Source organism: Pseudophryne corroboree, chromosome 5, assembly GCF_028390025.1.
Source record: "Pseudophryne corroboree isolate aPseCor3 chromosome 5, aPseCor3.hap2, whole genome shotgun sequence".
NCBI classification, from domain to species: domain Eukaryota; kingdom Metazoa; phylum Chordata; class Amphibia; order Anura; family Myobatrachidae; genus Pseudophryne; species Pseudophryne corroboree.
The window spans coordinates 622,165,895-622,183,874 of record NC_086448.1 but is presented as its reverse complement, the minus strand read 5'-3'; positions in this window follow the sequence as shown (position 1 = coordinate 622,183,874).

Sequence of the window (17,980 nt, the reverse complement as noted above, 5' to 3'; positions counted from 1 at the left end):
ACAGGTGTGTCCTGGGTACCTAGAGATGCCAGCGGAAGAGGAGTACGCTGAGGAAGTAAAGATGCCAGCGGAAGCGAAGGAGTACGCTGAGGAAGTAAAGATGCCAGCGGAAGCGAAGGAGTACGCTGAGGAAGTAGAGGTGCCAGCGGAAGCGACTAAGTACGCTGAGGAGGAAAATAATACCCCAGTCCAGATATCGGAGGAGGACTCGGACTATGGTGAGCTGTCCGCCGACGAATCCCTCCAAGAACAGATGGAGGACGACTCTGGCATCGGAAGCGCCGACGAGAGTGACTGGCAGGATCGGGTGGAGTCGTGCTCCCAGTTGAATGCCCTCCGTGAAGAGGAGGAGATAGTCCTGGAGCAAGAATACCTGCCGGGAGTGCCGAAATGGATGGACGTACGGGGACAGGATCGTGATGCTGTGGGAGGACCCATTCCAGAGGAAGACATAGGACCTTTGGAGATGCCCCACGAGGAAATGCGACATATGGTGGCTGTTGCCCGGGAGGTAACGGATGCCCCGGAGGATTACACTGTTGGGTGGTGGTCGGTACCACACCCTGAAGACAGGGACGATGTCCCAGACGATATGGAAGGCCAGGGGTGGGTGACTGTTGTCCCCGTGGAGGAAGATTCCCCTTGGTGGCCCATGTCGAGCGACCGTGAGGAAATGCCACTCCCTCAGAGGATCCGCCGATGGAGGTCAGGAGGTGAGAGGAACCCGGAACTGGAGGTGGAAGGATGTGGGGTCACGGTCTGTCCGGGCTGGACCCTCGCACACAACCTCGCCGGAGGGACCTCGAAATTCCCTGACCCGTGGACAAGGGACATCGTGAGGAACTTTGTAGGGACTACAAAGGAAAAAGGGGGGGGGGAAATGTAGAGATGTGCCCTGTGGGCACATCCGAGGTGCTGTCCCTGGCTGTGGACAGCGCTGGGGCAGCTTGTCTGTCCCCAGCGCTGGGTGTGCGGCGGCGGGTGTCTGGTGCAGGGATTGGATGTTTCCCTGCACCAGGCTGTCGGCGGCGGCGGGTAGCAGCGCGGCGGCGCTTTAAACTTGGCGCCGTTCTGGCCGCCAATCAGAAGCGCCTCCCGCGGCTTTTCGAATCCGGCGCCGTCCGCGACCCAATCGCGGCTCGCGGGGCGCCGGCCAGAGGCTGGCGCGGCGAGCCAATCGGCGCTCGCCGCGTCATAGGCCCCGCCCCCGGCGTCTGACGTCAGACGCCTGGCGGGATCCGAAGAGAGAAGAAGAGCGGTGAAGTTCGGAGTGGCGCGAGGAGGAGGAAGACGTTGCAGAAGAAGCTCCAGTGGCCGCGGAAGAGGCCAGAAGACTCCAGGCTCCGGAAAGAAGATGTCCAGCCGCGGCTGGACACGGAGAGGAGACGGCGGCGCCGCTGGCCAGGACGGGCCAGCGGCAGAAGAGCTCATCCAGGCCGAGAAGCGCTGCAGTGGTGGGAAGCAATTGAGCTGTGCAGTTCCCCACTGCAGCCTTCTCCACCGCAGGTAGGCCCTTCTAAGGTGCCCCCCCCCCTCTCCTCCCTAGACCACCGGGTGTTCGGGCATTAGGCCCGTGGGCACAGTCAGGCCCTTCCGGCCTGTGGGCATTTAGTCGGGCCTCCTGGCCCGTGGGGGCATTTAGTCGGGCCCTCCTGGCCCGTGGGCACGTTTAGGCGGGCCCTCCAGGCCCGTGGCCACGTGTAGTCGGGGCCCCCCCGGCCCGTGGCCCTGATAGGCAGGCACTAGGCCTGGGGGCACAGTTTGGGCACTAGGCCCATAGGAATAGTCAGGCCACAGGCCTGTGGGACAAGATAGGCGGGCATTAGGCCCGAGGGCAAGCGCAGGCAATAGGCCTGGGGGACATTAGAGGGCATTAGGCCCTAGTTCAGTTGGCGGCCGCTAGGGATACAAGGTGACCCAGGGCATAAGGCCCAGGTCACACAACGGGCGACGAGTTAGTCGGGCGCTAGGCCCGAGGGATAAAGTCAGGCCTCCGGCCTGTGTGCAGTTAGGGGGCGTTAGGCCCAGTAGATAAACGGTTTCCCCCGAAGGTGAATACAGATGGTACTGGGCACTAGGTCCAGTCCACCCCAGGGTGTTTAGGTAGGCAGGCTCGCTTGGCCTGAGCCCCACATAAGGGAAGGTACAGGAGGTGGGTAGGCTGTGTGGCGCCCACCCCCTTCTAGCGGTAGGTAGGGATTTAAAGGGACAGCACCGTGGGATCTTGTAATCCGATATTGTGATGTATGTTGTTACCGTGCAGGGCAAAGTGTCTGTTTGTTAGAGTTTGTGCATAGTTTGTGTTGCACCACCCACACTTGAGCCAGTTTGAGGGCTTTGTTATGTAGCTAGTGTAGCGGATGCACACTAGGTTAGAGTTGGGCCCTGCACGGCTGTTTCTCTCTTTGCCTCCTTACAGAGACCTGTAAGGGGAGAAGATCGGAGTACAAGACGTAGGACGGTGAGTAACATCGGTCTGTGTGTTCCTTCTGTGTTCGTCCCTATCTGTCTCCCTTCCTTCAGGGCGAGCGGTGAGCCTTGCACGCCGGTGCAAGGTAGAGTTTCCACCTGGTGCGAGAGTGCCAATAGGTGAAATTCGGGCTCTGAGGCGTACGCCTGGGATGACCCTCACCTAGCCCGAAAGCACATTTTCCTCGGTTCCGGAGGGCGTTTCGGTCCACAGTCAGGAGGACTGCACTCAGCAATCTCCTTCCTCCTAGGTCATCGTGTCCGGATCCGACTGAAGATTGCCAGGTCCGTTGAAGGTTCCGGTACCTGAAGGTGAGAGGGAGCGGCGCCTGGTGAGTACCGAAACTACACCTGCACGGCAGCACGCACCACCACACGCACCGCCGCACCTCTTACAAAGATCATAGCTAGGGCCTACCTTCAACCAATTAATATTTAACTATAACAAGAAAAAGTTTGTGACCACCATATAATATAGAGCATCAGTAACAGCCATATCATGCAGGCAGCATCGCAGTGACCACCATATAATACAGAGAGCTGTATCAACATGCACAGAATTAGAAAGGGGAGCAATGATGAGGCAAAACAGAGCAGATGTGGAGAGATTAGAAAATATGGGGGCAATATAGAGCAGACAGGGAACTGAGGGCTCCTGGGACACACTTACCGACACAGGCACCACTTACTGACAGACACCACATACGATACATACCCCCCTACTGACACAGATTCCACTTACTGACACACACCACTGACACATACAGACACACCTTACTGATAAACACATTTATTGACACAGACACCACTTACTGACAGATACCCATTATAGACACAGACATCACTTATTGGCACATACATACTTAATGACACCCCTTACTGACACAGATACAACTTACTGACACAAACACACCTTACTGACAGATACCCCTTACTGATTCAGACACTCCTTACTAAAAATAAATCCACTTACTGACACAACAGCACTGATACAGACACACTTACTAGCACATACACACTGACACACACATACTGACACAACCACATTTACTGACACATACAGCCCTTAATGACAGATACCACTTACTGACACACACTTACTGACAAACACATTTATTGACACAGACAACCCTTACAGATACCGCTCACTAACACAGACACCCCTTACTTGACACAGATTCCACTTACTGACAAACATACTGACAGTCACACTTATTGACACAGATACCCCTTACTGACAGATACCCCTTACTGTCACAGATACCCCTTACTGACACATACAACAGACACCACTTACTAATACAGATACCATTTACTGAGACACCACTTAATGAATAAATATTGGAGAGACTTGTTACCCACATACCACCCCACTCTGCTCCATCCCTCACACTCCGGCCCTCATATTCTGCCCCCCCCTCCATCCCTCATGCTCCGGCCCCTCCTCTCCATCACTCTGCTCGATCCCTCACACTCTGGCCCCTCCTCTCCTCCATCACTCTGCTCCATCCCTTACACTCCGGCCCCTCCTCTACTCCATCCCTCGTACTCCGGCCCCTCCTCTCCTCCATCACTCTGCTCCATCCCTCACACTCCGGCCCCTCCTCTCCTCCATCCCTCGTACTCCGGCCCCTCCTCTCCTCCATCCCTCACATATCCGGCTCCCTCCTCTCCTCCATCACTCTGTTCCATCTGTCACACATCCGGCCCCTCCTCTCCTCCATCACTCTGCTCCTTCCCTCACACATCCGGCCCCTCCTCTCCTCCATCACTCTGCTCCATCCCTCACACTCCGGCCCCTCCTCTCCTCCATCCCTCGTACTCCGGCCCCTCCTCTCCTCCATCCCTCGTACTCCGGCCCCTCCTCTCCTCCATCCCTCACATATTCGGCCCCCTCCTCTCCTCCATCCCTCTGTTCCATCTGTCACACATCCGGCCCCTCCTCTCCTCCATCACTCTGCTCCATCCCTCACACATCCAGCCCCCTCCTCTCCTCCATCACTCTGCTCCTTCCCTCACACTCCGGCCCCTCCTCTCCTCCATCACTCTGCTCCTTCCCTCACACTCCGGCCCCTCCTCTCCTCCATCACTCTGCTCCATCCCTCACACTCCGGCCCCCTCCTCTCCTCCATCACTCTGCTCCTTCCCCCATACTCCGGCCCCTCCTCTCCTCCATCACTCTGCTCCATCCCTCACACTCCGGCCACTCCTCTCCTCCATCACTCTGCTCCTTCCCTCATACTCCGGCCCCTCCTCTCCTCCATCACTCTGCTCCATCCCTCACACTCCGGCCCCTCCTCACCTCCATCACTCTGCTCCTTCCCTCACACTCCGGCCCCTCCTCTCCTCCATCACTCTGCTCCATCCCTCACACTCCGGCCCCTCCTCTCCTCCATCCCTCACACTCCGGCCACTCCTCTCCTCCATCACTCAGCTCCTTCCCTCATACTCCGGCCCCTTCTCTCCACCATCACTCTGCTCCTTCCCTCACACTCCGGCCCCTCCTCTCCTCCATCACTCTGCTCCATCCCTCACACTCCGGCCACTCCTCTCCTCCATCCCTCACACTCCGGCCACTCCTCTCCTCCATCACTCTGCTCCTTCCCTCATGCTCCGGCCCCTTCTCTCCTCCATCACTGTGCTCCATCCCTCACACTCCGGCTCCCTCCTCTCCTCCATCACTCTGCTCCGTCCCTCACACTCCGGCCCCTCCTCTCCTCCATCACTCTGCTCCATCCCTCACACTCCGGCCCCTCCTCTCCTCCATCCCTCGTACTCCGGCCCCTCCTCTCTTCCATTCCTCACATATCCGGCCCCCTCCTCTCCTCAATCACTCTGTTCCATCTGTCACACATCCGGCCCTCCTCTCCTCCATCACTCTGCTCCATCCCTCACACATCCGGCCCCCTCCTCTCCTCCATCACTCTGCTCCTTCCCTCACACTCCGGCCCCTCCTCTCCTCCATCACTCTGCTCCATCCCTCACACTCCGGCCCCTCCTCTCCTCCATCCCTCGTACTCCAGCCCCTCCTCTCCTCCATCACTCTGCTCCATCCCTCACACTCCGGCCCCTCCTCTCCTCCATCACTCTGATCCCCTCCTCTCCACTATCAATCTGCTCCATCCCTCACATTCTGGCCCATCCTCGCTTCCATTACCCGCCTTACTTTACAGCTGCAGTGCTCAGTAAATGTCAGAGAGAGCAGGTCTGCAGTATTGCAGCCGCTCCTTACATGTTTCCATGCCTGCCCCCTCTACCCGTGCAGGCTGCGCAGCCAGTATGAAACATAAGGGAAATAAGAAAATGATGCTCCTTGAAAACTATTCTTTCAAAGTGTGCTGGAATGCTAATATAGGTTCAGTATCCCTTATCCAAAATGCTTGGGACCAGAGGTATTTTGGATATCAGATTTTTCCGTATTTTGGAATAATTGCATACCATAATGAGATATCATGGTGATGGGACCTAAGTCTTTGCACAGAATGCATTTATGTTTCATATACACCTTATACACACAGCCTGAAGTAAATTTTAGCCAATGGGGGTCATTCCGAGTTGTTCGCTCGCAAGCTGCTTTTAGCAGCTTTGCACATGCTAAGCCGCCGCCTACTGGGAGTGAATCTTAGCTTATCAAAATTGCGAACGAAAGATTAGCAGAATTGCGAATAGACACTTCTTAGCAGTTTCTGAGTAGCTCCACACTTACTCGGCATCTGCGATCAGTTCAGTCAGTTTCGTTCCTGGTTTGACGTCACAAACACACCCAGCGTTCGCCCAGACACTCCTCCGTTTCTCCAGCCACTCCCGCGTTTTTCCCAGAAACGGTAGCGTTTTTTCGCACACACCCATAAAACGGCCAGTTTCCGCCCAGAAACACCCACTTCCTGTCAATCATATTACGATCACCAGAACGAAGAAAAAACCTCGTAATGCAGTGAGTAAAATTCCTAACTGCATAGCAAATTTACTTGGCGCAGTCGCACTGCGGACATTGCGCATGCGCATTAGCGACTAATCGCTCCGTTGCGAGAAAAAAATAACGAGCGAACAACTCGGAATGACCCCCAATATTTTTTATAACTTTGTGCATTAAACAAAGTGTGTCTACATTCACACAATTCATTAATGTTTCATATACTCCTTATACACACAGCCTGGAGGTCATTATTTACAATATTTTAATAACTTTGTCTATTAAACAAAGTTTGTGTACATTGAGCCATCAAAAAACAAAGGTTTCACTATCTCACGCTCACTCAAAAAAGTCTGTATTTCGGAATATTCCATATTTCGGAATATTTGGATATGGGATACTCAACCTGTACTGGTTATTAAATAAGCCAACTTTGGAAACACAAATTAAGTACAGGTTGAGTATCCCTTATCCAAAATGCTTGGGACCAGAGGTATTTTGGATATTGGATTTTCCCGTATTTTGGAATAATTGCATACCATAATGAGATATCATGGTGATGGGACCTAAGTCTGAGCACAGAATGCATTTATGTTACATATACACCTTATACACACAGCCTGAAGGTCATTTTAGACAATATTTTTAACAACTTTGTGCATTAAACAAAGTGTGTGTACATTCACACAATTAATTTATGTTTCGTATACACCTTCTACACACAGCTTAAAGGTCATTTAATACAATATTTTTAATTCTTTTGTGTATTAAACAAAGTTTGTGTACATTGAGCCATCAGAAAACAAAGGTTTCACTATCTCACTCTCACTCAAAAAATTCCGTATTTCGGAATATTCCGTATTTCGAAATATTTGGATATGGGATACTCAACCTGTACTGTAAATATATTAACATTGGCCTCTCTCTGGTAATTCACTTTTGTCTACGCCCAGGCACCGTACAGGTGAGCAGTTTATGACTATCTGAGCTACAAGAGTGTTTGTAGGGGGGTAGCTAGCAATCCATATCCTGTGCTCCCCGCCATCATACACAGCACACACTCTTCGCACTGTGGTGTAGTTTCCTGCTCAATGCAGAGAAGGAGGAGACGGGAGAGTGGGAGGAGTGTCTGGGGGAATCCCAGGCTGCCCCTCAGCTAGAAGATGAGTCCAGAACAGCCCAGAACAGATGTTCAGCCCATGGCTGGGAGCACAGGGCTGTGCCCTTCATACTATGGTGCTTTAGGCCTTGCAGAGAGGAGGCCAATACCATATGGTGAAGAAAATGTGACAAGCAGCAGCGTTAGTTAAAGTGGGGCCATTGCTACCTATCACTGACCTTCAACAATAACAATGGTTCTACATTGTATTATATGTCACACTCACCATACTGTTATTGCTAAGAGCAAACAGAGGCATTCGGAGGGAGGGGAGCGGACGCCCGGCATTCATGGAAAGTGGCGAGGCCAAGGACTGCGTCACAGACTCAGTTTCCTTGGCCTCGCAAGCCGCACAGCGACTGCTAGTCTGAGTAAGCTGAGGCTTACTCAGTCTGCAGTCACAGAACTTCGATCGCATCGCAGTTTAGAGATCGCAAATGCAGGAAGGAAGTGCTGTGCAGGGAGGAGGTGGTATGGAGGCAGCTATGCACCTCCTCCTGCATTTGCATTGCTATGGCTTGCATTTGCAAAGCTGCCCCGAGCAGCTTTGCAAATGCTATCTTTACTGAATTAGGCCCGTTTCCTACCACATGTACATGCACACGCTTACACAATAGAGTCAATTTATGTTGGGAGCCAGTTAACCTGTGGGAGGAAATTGGAGCATCTGGAGGGAACCCACACAAGTACGGGGAGAATATACAAACTCCACACCAGAGGCGTAACTAGGGTTTTCGGAGCCTAGGGCAAGATGGAAAATGGCGCCCCCCCAAAAAAAACAACAACAACACACACACAAAAAGAAGCATGTGCGCGCGCGGTGAAAAAATGGTCATGGCCACATACCAGAAGGGGTGTGGCCACGCTCCAGAAGGGGTGTGGCCACTGAAAATGGCCCACAGTGCCAGTTACATTGCCCCACAGTGCCGGATACATGCCCCACAGTGCCAGTTACATTGCCCCACAGTGCAAGATACATGCCCCACAGTGCAAGATACATTGCCCCACAGTGCCGGATACATTGCCCCACAGTGCCGGATACATTGCTCCACAGTGCCAGATACATGCCCCACTCAGTGCCAGTTACATTGCCCCACAGTGCCAGTTACATTGCCCCACAGTGCCGGATACATGCCCCACAGTGCCAGATACATTGCCCCACAGTGCCAGATACATGCCTCACTCAGTGCCAGATACATGCCCCACAGTGCCAGTTACATTGCCCCACAGTGCCGGATACAATGCCCCACAGTGCCGGATACATGCCCCACAGTGCCAGATACATTGCCCCACAGTGCCAGATACATGCCCCCACTCAGTGCCAGATACATGCCCCACTCAGTGCCAGATACATGCCCCACTCAGTGCCAGATACATGCCCCACTCAGTGCCGGATACAATGCCCCACAGTGCCGGATACAATGCCCCACAGTGCCGGATACATGCCCCAACAGTGCCGGATACATTGCCCCAACAGTGCCAGTTACATTGCCCCACAGTGCCAGATACATGCCCCACAGTGCCAGATACATGCCCCACAGTGCCAGTTACATGCCCCACAGTGCCAGATACATTGCCCCACAGTGCCAGTTACATGCCCCACAGTGCCAGATACATGCCCCACAGTGCCAGTTACATGCTCCACAGTGCCAGATACATTGCCCTACAGTGCCAGTTACATTGCCCCACAGTGCCGGATACAATGCCCCACAGTGCCGGATACATGCCCCAACAGTGCCGGATACATTGCCCCACAGTGCCAGTTACATTGCCCCACAGTGCCAGATACATTGCCCCACAGTGCCAGATACATGCCCCACAGTGCCAGATACATGCCCCACAGTGCCAGTTACATGCCCCACAGTGCCAGATACATTGCCCCACAGTGCCAGTTACATGCCCCACAGTGCCAGTTACATGCCCCACAGTGCCAGATACATTGCCCCACAGTGCCAGTTACATTGCCCCACAGTGCCAGATACATTGCCACACAGTGCCAGATACATTGCCCCACAGTGCCAGTTACATTGCCCCACAGTGCCAGATACATTGCCCCACAGTGCCAGTTACATGCCCCACAGTGCCAGATACATGCCCCACAGTGCCAGGCCCCACTTGGTGCCAGATACATGCCCCACTGTGCCGCCGGCAATATCAAGCACACCCTACTGTACATTAATCAACAACAACAACAGCCTGGTTTAAAGAAAATCACCATAAAACTTGAGTAAGAAACACGTAGTGAAGAATTAAAATATTAACGCACCCCCTATCTCCCGTCTAAAGGGCGATATTCAAATGGCCCCCGTTATCGCCCCTATCGCGCCCAGAGCAGTTGGGCATAGGCGCGCAAAGCACCTAAACCCGTCTAAACTAATGGGCGCAATCGCGCATTTCAGATCGCTACCGCCGGGGGTAGCAAGCTGAAATGAACTTGACGAGCCCGTCCGCAGCAACATTTGAATAATTGAGCGGAATCGCAGGAGGGAGCAGGGGGGAACATTTAAATCCGGCCCATAATGTCTGACCATGCAGTTAGCCCCATAGACCGCCAGGGCATACTAAAACTGTGCCAATACCTGGGGTTAAACAACTGAACCAATTTAATTTTTGTGTAATTTCCCTGTAAATAAATATTTATACAATATTTAATTCTTATATGCCACCTGCCTTTGCTCCTTATATAATATCTAATTAATTTGTGCAACCTGTCCCCTTTTATGTGTAATTAATGTGTACTTTATTTATGTCACATGCCCTCTGCTTACATATTTATATACTGTATATTTAAGCTGTACCATCTGTCCACCCTTTATTTATTATCTTGTGCTTCCAATTCTCCCTTATATAGTTAACTTATGCCCCTGTCCCTACCTTAGAATATATTGCTCTGCCACCTGCACCCCCATTCATTTATATTTAAGTTGTGCCTCCTGTCCCCCTTACATATTAATTTAACTTGTGCCCGCCCGCACTTATGTATATAACTCATGCCGCTATATCATCTTAAATAATATATTAATGTATACTTTTATTAATTTATTCTACATGCTCCCTTACATATTTATATTGTCACTTGCCCCATTATATATATTTATTTGCATTGTACCAAGATCCCCTCCTTTTATATTTAAGTTGTGCCTCCTGACATTCTTTATATTAAACTTGTGGCCTTGTTTCTCCTTATATGTTTATTTAACTTATCCCCCACTATATCCCCTTTATCTATTTATACAACTTGAGCATCATGTATTCCCTTTTATAATATAATTAATTAATTAACTTTTGCCTCCTGTTCTCTTGCATAATAAACTGTATATGTAGTGAAGTTATTACACCACCCCACCACCCACCTTGCTCTTCTGCTGTCCTGTTAGATTTCTCATGTGCAGCCCCACAACAGCCAGGGTAAATGGTGCAAGCAAGGCTTATCGTGCAGCCAGTGTGACTCCTCGGATGATTGGGGCGGAGCTTCGGCTGTATGGGGACGGAGCCTCGGACGGGTCTGGGGGCGGAGCCTCGGGCAGATTCATCATGCCGTGGCAGCCAGCTTTGGTCAGCTCCTGGAGTGGTCGGGAGTCCCGGGACTTCGGCCAGCCAGTTCGGGCTCAAGGTAACTGAGCAGCCGTGTGGTGAGTGAGCTGCTAGTGATGACAGGATTTTTTTTTTCCTGTCTCCACTGCCTACACTGCAGGGGATCTGTGGGCCTATTTTCAATGGGGGGCCTGGAGCTGCAGCTCCATCCTCCCCATTGTTAATCCGGCCCTGAACACATACAGTGATGGCCAAAATTGCGGACACTTTTTGAACTTTGAATGTTTTTCAACTTTGAATGCTTATAAAAACTGTTTCACTTCACGCAGTGTAATGATTCATATATCAAATTAAAGTAAATTTAATCCTGGATTCAACACAATAAACAGAGGTCAAATATTTGCTGCTTTCAGTTAGACAAAGAAGCACAGATGCGTGAGATTCAAGAAGCGGATTACAGTAACAGCTACTAACAGCCAATCGGAATCGTCATTCTGAGGACCAATCAGCTGTCCTTTATGAGCAGGTGCAAGCAGTAGCGGCTCTTGCCAAGGGCAAGCAGGCTTTTTGCCCGGGGTGCCGCTGTCCCCACAGCGCCACCGCCGCTGCAAGAGCCGCTACTCCTGATCCCCACTCTCCCCGGCTGCAGCAGGCACCGTGAGCTGTGTGGGCGCCCGCTGCAGCCGACTCCACTGACAGACACTAGAGGTCATAATTGACCTTTAGTGTCAGTGCGGCGCTGCTATGGGAGAGACGTCATGACGTCTCTCCGATAGAGAGGATACGGCGGCCGGAGATGGAGGACAGCACAGCAGCGGTCCGGGAGCAGGAGTGGGGCTGGTAAATATTGTTTTTTCTTCGTTTTTTTGGTGTTTGCCAGTGGCGCTACTACAGGGGTCACAACTACTTGGGCACTACTACAGGGGGCACAGCTACAGGGGTCACAACTACTGGGGGCACTACTACAGGGGGCACTACTACAGGGGGCACAGCTACAAGGGGCACAGCTACAGGGGGCACAGCTACAGGGGGTACAGCTAGGAGGCACTGCTACAGTGGGCACAGCTACTGGGACACCGCTACAGGGTGCACAGCTGCTGGGGGCACAGCTACTGGAGGCACAGCTACAGGGGGCACAGCTGCTGGGGGCACAGCTGCTGGGGGTACAGCTACTGGGGACACAAGTACAGGGGGATAACTGTGGCCATGCCCCTTCCCTATGAAGGAGCTATGCCCCTATTTTTGGGTGCGCACTGAACTCTATTTTCCCTTGGGGGGGAGGTTTGACTCACTGAAGGAACTTGATGGTGAGGACACTGCGGGATCCACATGATCTCCAGCAATTGGAGAAACAATGACACTGAGGAACGGTTAGCCAGAACTGAAATGCGAAACATTTTTAATTTAGGAACCCTCAGCCCCAAAGGTTTAAATTTGGATTTTGAAACAAAGCGGTTCATTTAAGCATTTTTTAATGTTTAAAAATTTTTGTATATTGCTATTTCTGGTTGTATCTATGCATCTATACAGTTATATATGTATATCGGTAATACTTTTTTGGTCTGTGTTTGGTTTTATATATATATATATATATATATATATATATTCAATGTTTTTGAAATGTATCTCTACATGTTTATACGGGTTGAGTATCCCATATCCAAATATTCCGAAATACGTAATATTCCGAAATACGGACTTTTTTGAGGTAGAGTGAGATAGTGAAACCTTTGTTTTTTGATGGCTCAATGTACACAAACTTTGTTTAATACACAAAGTTATTAATAATATTGTATTAAATGACCTTCAGGCAGTGTGTATAAGGTGTATATGAAACATAAATGAATTGTGTGAATGTAGACACACTTTGTTTAATGCACAAAGTTACAAAAAATATTGGCTAAAATGACCTTCAGGCTGTGTGTATAAGGTGTATATGTAACATAAATGAATTCTGTGCTTAGATTTAGGTCCCATCACCATGATATCTCATTATGGTATGCAATTATTCCAAAATACGGAAAAATTCGATATCCAAAATACCTCTGGTCCCAAGCATTTTGGATAAGGGATACTCAACCTGTATTGTGTGTTTTATTTATGATGCACCTCTTTTATTATTTTCATTATTTATCATCCAGTTATTAAAGATTACACTATAGTTTTTCTCAAAGTCCAAGTGGAACGCATTACCATGTTCAAGGGTATACTTTCTCCCCATTCTGAGCGCATAATATATGTATGGAGTGCTCAGCCATATTGATGAACAATGCATATGTTCTTTATGTTTTATGTTTCATACATAGTTTATATAACAACTATTGAGCCTTCTATATTTCACTACATCGAAGTATGATTCAGTATGCGGTGTAGTTAAATTACTAACTTTGTTGTCAGTCTATTAACCCCCAGGGGTGTTATAAACAAATAGTGAGTGCAGGAGTGGTGTGCGGTGGGGTGAGGCAGAGCCTTTCCTGTCATACTTATGTTTATGCCAGAGTTATGAGCATTTAAAGTATATGAAAATACAAAGGATATATTAGAAATAAACCAGCCTATGTTTTCTGCACCTCTCTGATCAAAACTCACCAAATTTCCAGCAGTATATATTGCTGCACCTGTGTATAATGTCCACATAAACCCTTTGGCTTAGATATTGTGTGTTAATCTGGCTCTGGTATTTACCAGTGCCGCCTGAGATATTTACCTCACCGCATGTCCTGGAGTGTAGTTGTTGGTTTTATCATATTCCTTCTTGTATATGTACTCATACCTCCCAACATGGCGCTCTCCAGGAGGGACACAATGCTCTGCTTCTGGACTTTCTTCTTCATTTGTGATTGCCATCACCTGTTTTGAACAGGTTAATGGATAACAAAGGAGTTTCAGCACAGGTGATGGCAATCATACATTAAGAGGGAAGTCCAGGAGCAGAGCATTCTGTCCCTCCTGGAGAGGGTCATGTTGGGAGGTATGTGTACTTGTTGGTTGGTGTATGACCCACTTCACTCCTACTGTGGGCATTGTGTATAAGGGCACTACTGGGTGGTGTAATGTGTACAAGGGACACTACTGTGTTGCATAATGTGCATGAGACACTACTGTGTGCCATAACATGTATAAGGGGTACTACTGTGTAGGTAATGCAGAAAGGTGCACACCCTAGCACCGGCCCTGCACAGAGTGGACCAGCAGACAAATAATGGGTCTGACTACAAGGCCTTTGGTTGTAAATGGCAACTGTTCAATTAACAATAGTTCCTTGCGTGTAGAGTGTGTGTGTGTGTATAATAGTGATAGTGCAGCCGGCACAGGTGAGGATACCAGACCTCACTTAAGTTTAATAGATAAATGATAACATGGTTGTCAGTACAATAACAGAGGGTGCCAATATATGATGCAGTGAATGTTGGCACCGCAATGTCAAATAATCAAAGTCCAATGTGGTCCAATGTATAATGTCCAGAGGCTGTGTGTTGTAGTGGGTGATAGCAGAGTAGGATAGGCCGAGGGGCGGCGTCCCACTTACCTGTCTGGGTGTCCTGTGAGTTAGTGGCACGGGCAATCCTAATTGTTTTTGTACAGTTGTATAGTTCTGACTGTGCTGTTCTGAAGGGATCCGATCAGGATTCTGCGGTTCGGGATCCCTGCAGTCGGAATACTGACACCACAATCCCAACATGGATTGCAGTTGCTGGAGCTGAGGTCCTGAACAAAGGTATGCCAGGACTGCTAAGGGGTAAGCCGTGGGGGGAAGGTTAGGTCTAGGCTGCATGGGGAGGGTTAGGGTTAGGCTGCGGTGAAGGGGGGAATTTAGGGTTAGGCTGCGGAGAGGTAGAGTAAAGGTTAGGCACCACCAGGGAGCAAAATTCTTAATAGTTTATAGCAACATCATCATTTTTAACTTAAATCAACTATCTATAAAACGAGCTGTGTAAAATAAAGTTCTACAATTGACAAATGTCAGCTACATAAAAAGTACTGTTTCAAAGAAATAGCTACAACAGACAGAGAGGGGGGAAGGGGGGGGGTGCAACTCCCCTCCCCTAAATTTCCCTTCAGCACACTAAAAATTACCTGTAACCATACCTTAACCTATCTGGTAATAGATATTCAGAGAATTAGTCACACGTTTGCAAACGCATGTTTAGCTGCTGAGCGACTTCAAGGCTTCTCCGATATCAGCAGTCTTAACACTACATAATAGCAGTGCCCACATAGGGCCATGTAATTTGTCACAGTAGGCCTCATGATAAAGGCTATTACTAAAACACATCCAGACAGAGAGCTAACTTACCCGGGGAGCTACCCCCAGGATCTCCCATTGGCACTACAAGGAACAGCATGCCTTCCAAATACTGCTCCCATTAAATGCCTCTCGCACACAAGCAGAAAAACAATGGTAGTTGCTTGATCATTCCTGGAGATAATTATGTATCAGGTACTGGAAATGGGGAGGGGTCACAGACAAACAACAGACAGAGGGGGGGGGGTGCAAATCCCCACCCCTAAATTTACCTTCAGCACACTAAAAATTACCTGTAACCATACCTGAACCTATCTGGTAATAGAAATTCAGAGAATTAGTCACACATGTTTAGCTACAATTTCATAATTGATTCTGAGATCCATTCAACAAGGATATTAATATATGTTAGCAACATTGTTTTTGCACTTTAAACAATACGATATATGTATCTGAGTACCTCCCGAAAAGCTATTTGAACTTGTTTGTACCCAGGAGCGGAGGTTATTTTTTTTGGGTAAGCAATAATACATTTTGGCGCCCCTTGATGGGTTAAACTTTTTAAAGGGACAGCGTGTGCCAAAGGCATGCACCTCAAAAAGGGTTGTAGTCTTACTCATGGCCACCCAATTATACTCCCAAGGGTATAGGGCGATAGTGGGTAACAGGGAGATAGTAGTTAACTGGGGAGAGAGGGGTGACAGAGATAGTGGATGATTGAGGCAGGGGTGACAGAGATAGAAGGTAATTGGGAAGGCATGGGTGACAGGGAGATAGTGGGTGATTGAGGCAGGGGTGACAGGGAGATAGTAGGTATCCAGTGAGGCAGGGGTGACAAGGAGATAGTGGGTGACTGAGGCAGGGGTGACAGGGAGATAGTGGGTGACTGAGGCAGGAGTGACAGGGAGAAAGTGGGTGACTGAGGCAGGGGTGACAGGGAGATAGTAGGTAACTGGTGAGGCAGGAATGACAGGGAGATAGTTGGTGACTGAGTCAGGGGTGACATGGAGATAATGGGTGACTGAGGCAGGATTGATAATCAGATAGTGGGTGACTGAGGCAGGGGTAACAGAGAGATAGTGACAGAAGAGAGCAGCCTTCTGTGCCCCCTTCTGTTTGTCCGCTTTTAAAGTATATGTGCCCTGTGCTTTTATATGAGCCTCTATGTGGACCCTCTTCTACCTCTCAGTGCCTCTATCTATGCCCTCTTCTGCCTCTATCTGTAACTCCCTACTGCCTCTCTGTGCCTCTATCTGAAAGCCTCTACTGCCTCTCTGTGCCTCTAGCTGTAACCCCTACTACCTTTCTGTATCTCTATCTATACCTCTCTTGTGCCTCTCTCTGTGCACCCTTCTGCTTTTCTCCCTGCTGCCTTTGAAATCACTAAGGGGATCATTCCGACCTGTTCGCACACAGCGGTTCTTCGCTGCGGTGCGAACGATTCGGAACTGCGGCTGCCGGGCAACGACGCCAGGACCGATGAAAGCGATCGCAAGAAGATTCACAGCGGGAAGGAGGATCGGGGCGTCTACTCACCGTTTCCTGGGCGTGGTAAGTCGAACACAGGCGTATCAAGGTGTTTGGAGGGCGGATGTCTGAAGGTCACATTCGGAACCTTCATCGTTGGATCCGTCGCACTGGTAAGTAGATGCAGGGTTAGTCTTGTTTTGCTTGAAACTGTTTTAGCATAGCAGGGCTGCACATGCAATCGCAGCCCTGCTATGCTAAAATACACTCTCCCATAGGTTTGTGGTGCCCCACTGCCATGAAGATGATAATTGTGCACCACGATAGTAAATATAGTGGTATTGTTGTCACCCACTGGGCAGTGAATTTATTGTATCTAAATTTATTGTATTTATTGTATTGAATTTATTGTATCTAAAAATCTGCGCTGCATGAACAATAGTCTGGGGCGACCCGCACGTGGGGGATATGGAGAGAGACTGTCCCTACACGAGAATAAAACTGTTGGGTCCCGGCGGAAGGATACGGGGACTCAGGGAAAGGAGGTTAAGTGGAGTGAGGACTGGTCGGTTGGCAGTTGAGCAACGGAGGAGAGAGGGACTGAGCTAACGAAGCGGGGGAAGCGCTGTAAGGCTACGGAGCTTGAGGACAGGGTTTGGTCTCCCTTCGCGATCAGCGACTCTCACCCGGTGTTTAGCACCCAGCAGCAGTAGCGATGTGAGCTCTCCCTCGGCAGCAGTGAGCGGAAAATCCACGCCGGCGGGACCCGGGACGCAAGCCTCCAGCGGCGCGGTGGTGAGGAGCTGAGCTGAGGCGGATGGCAGTGATGCAGAGATCCGGAGGGAGAGGAGCGGCCTGTTGGTGAGTGACGGCCAGGGAGGCGGAGCCATCTATAATAAAAAGAAACAAAGAGTCAGCCACAGCTGAGAGTATAGGAAAGGTACCTTAACTTTATTAATCCTACAACTCCACGCAGGCACACCACACAGAGAGTCAAGCTCCTGCAAATAACAATAAGTGCACTTATTAAACAGACTGAAAAGTAGTAAAAGCAGTGGCGTAACTACTGCCCCCGCAGTCCTCGCGGTGGCTTGGGGGCTTGGGGCGCCACTGACTTTGCACAGATTGACATGCGGACGAGCGTCCGCATGTCAATCTGCGGTCTCCTCTCCCTCCTTCCGGCCTCCGCTGC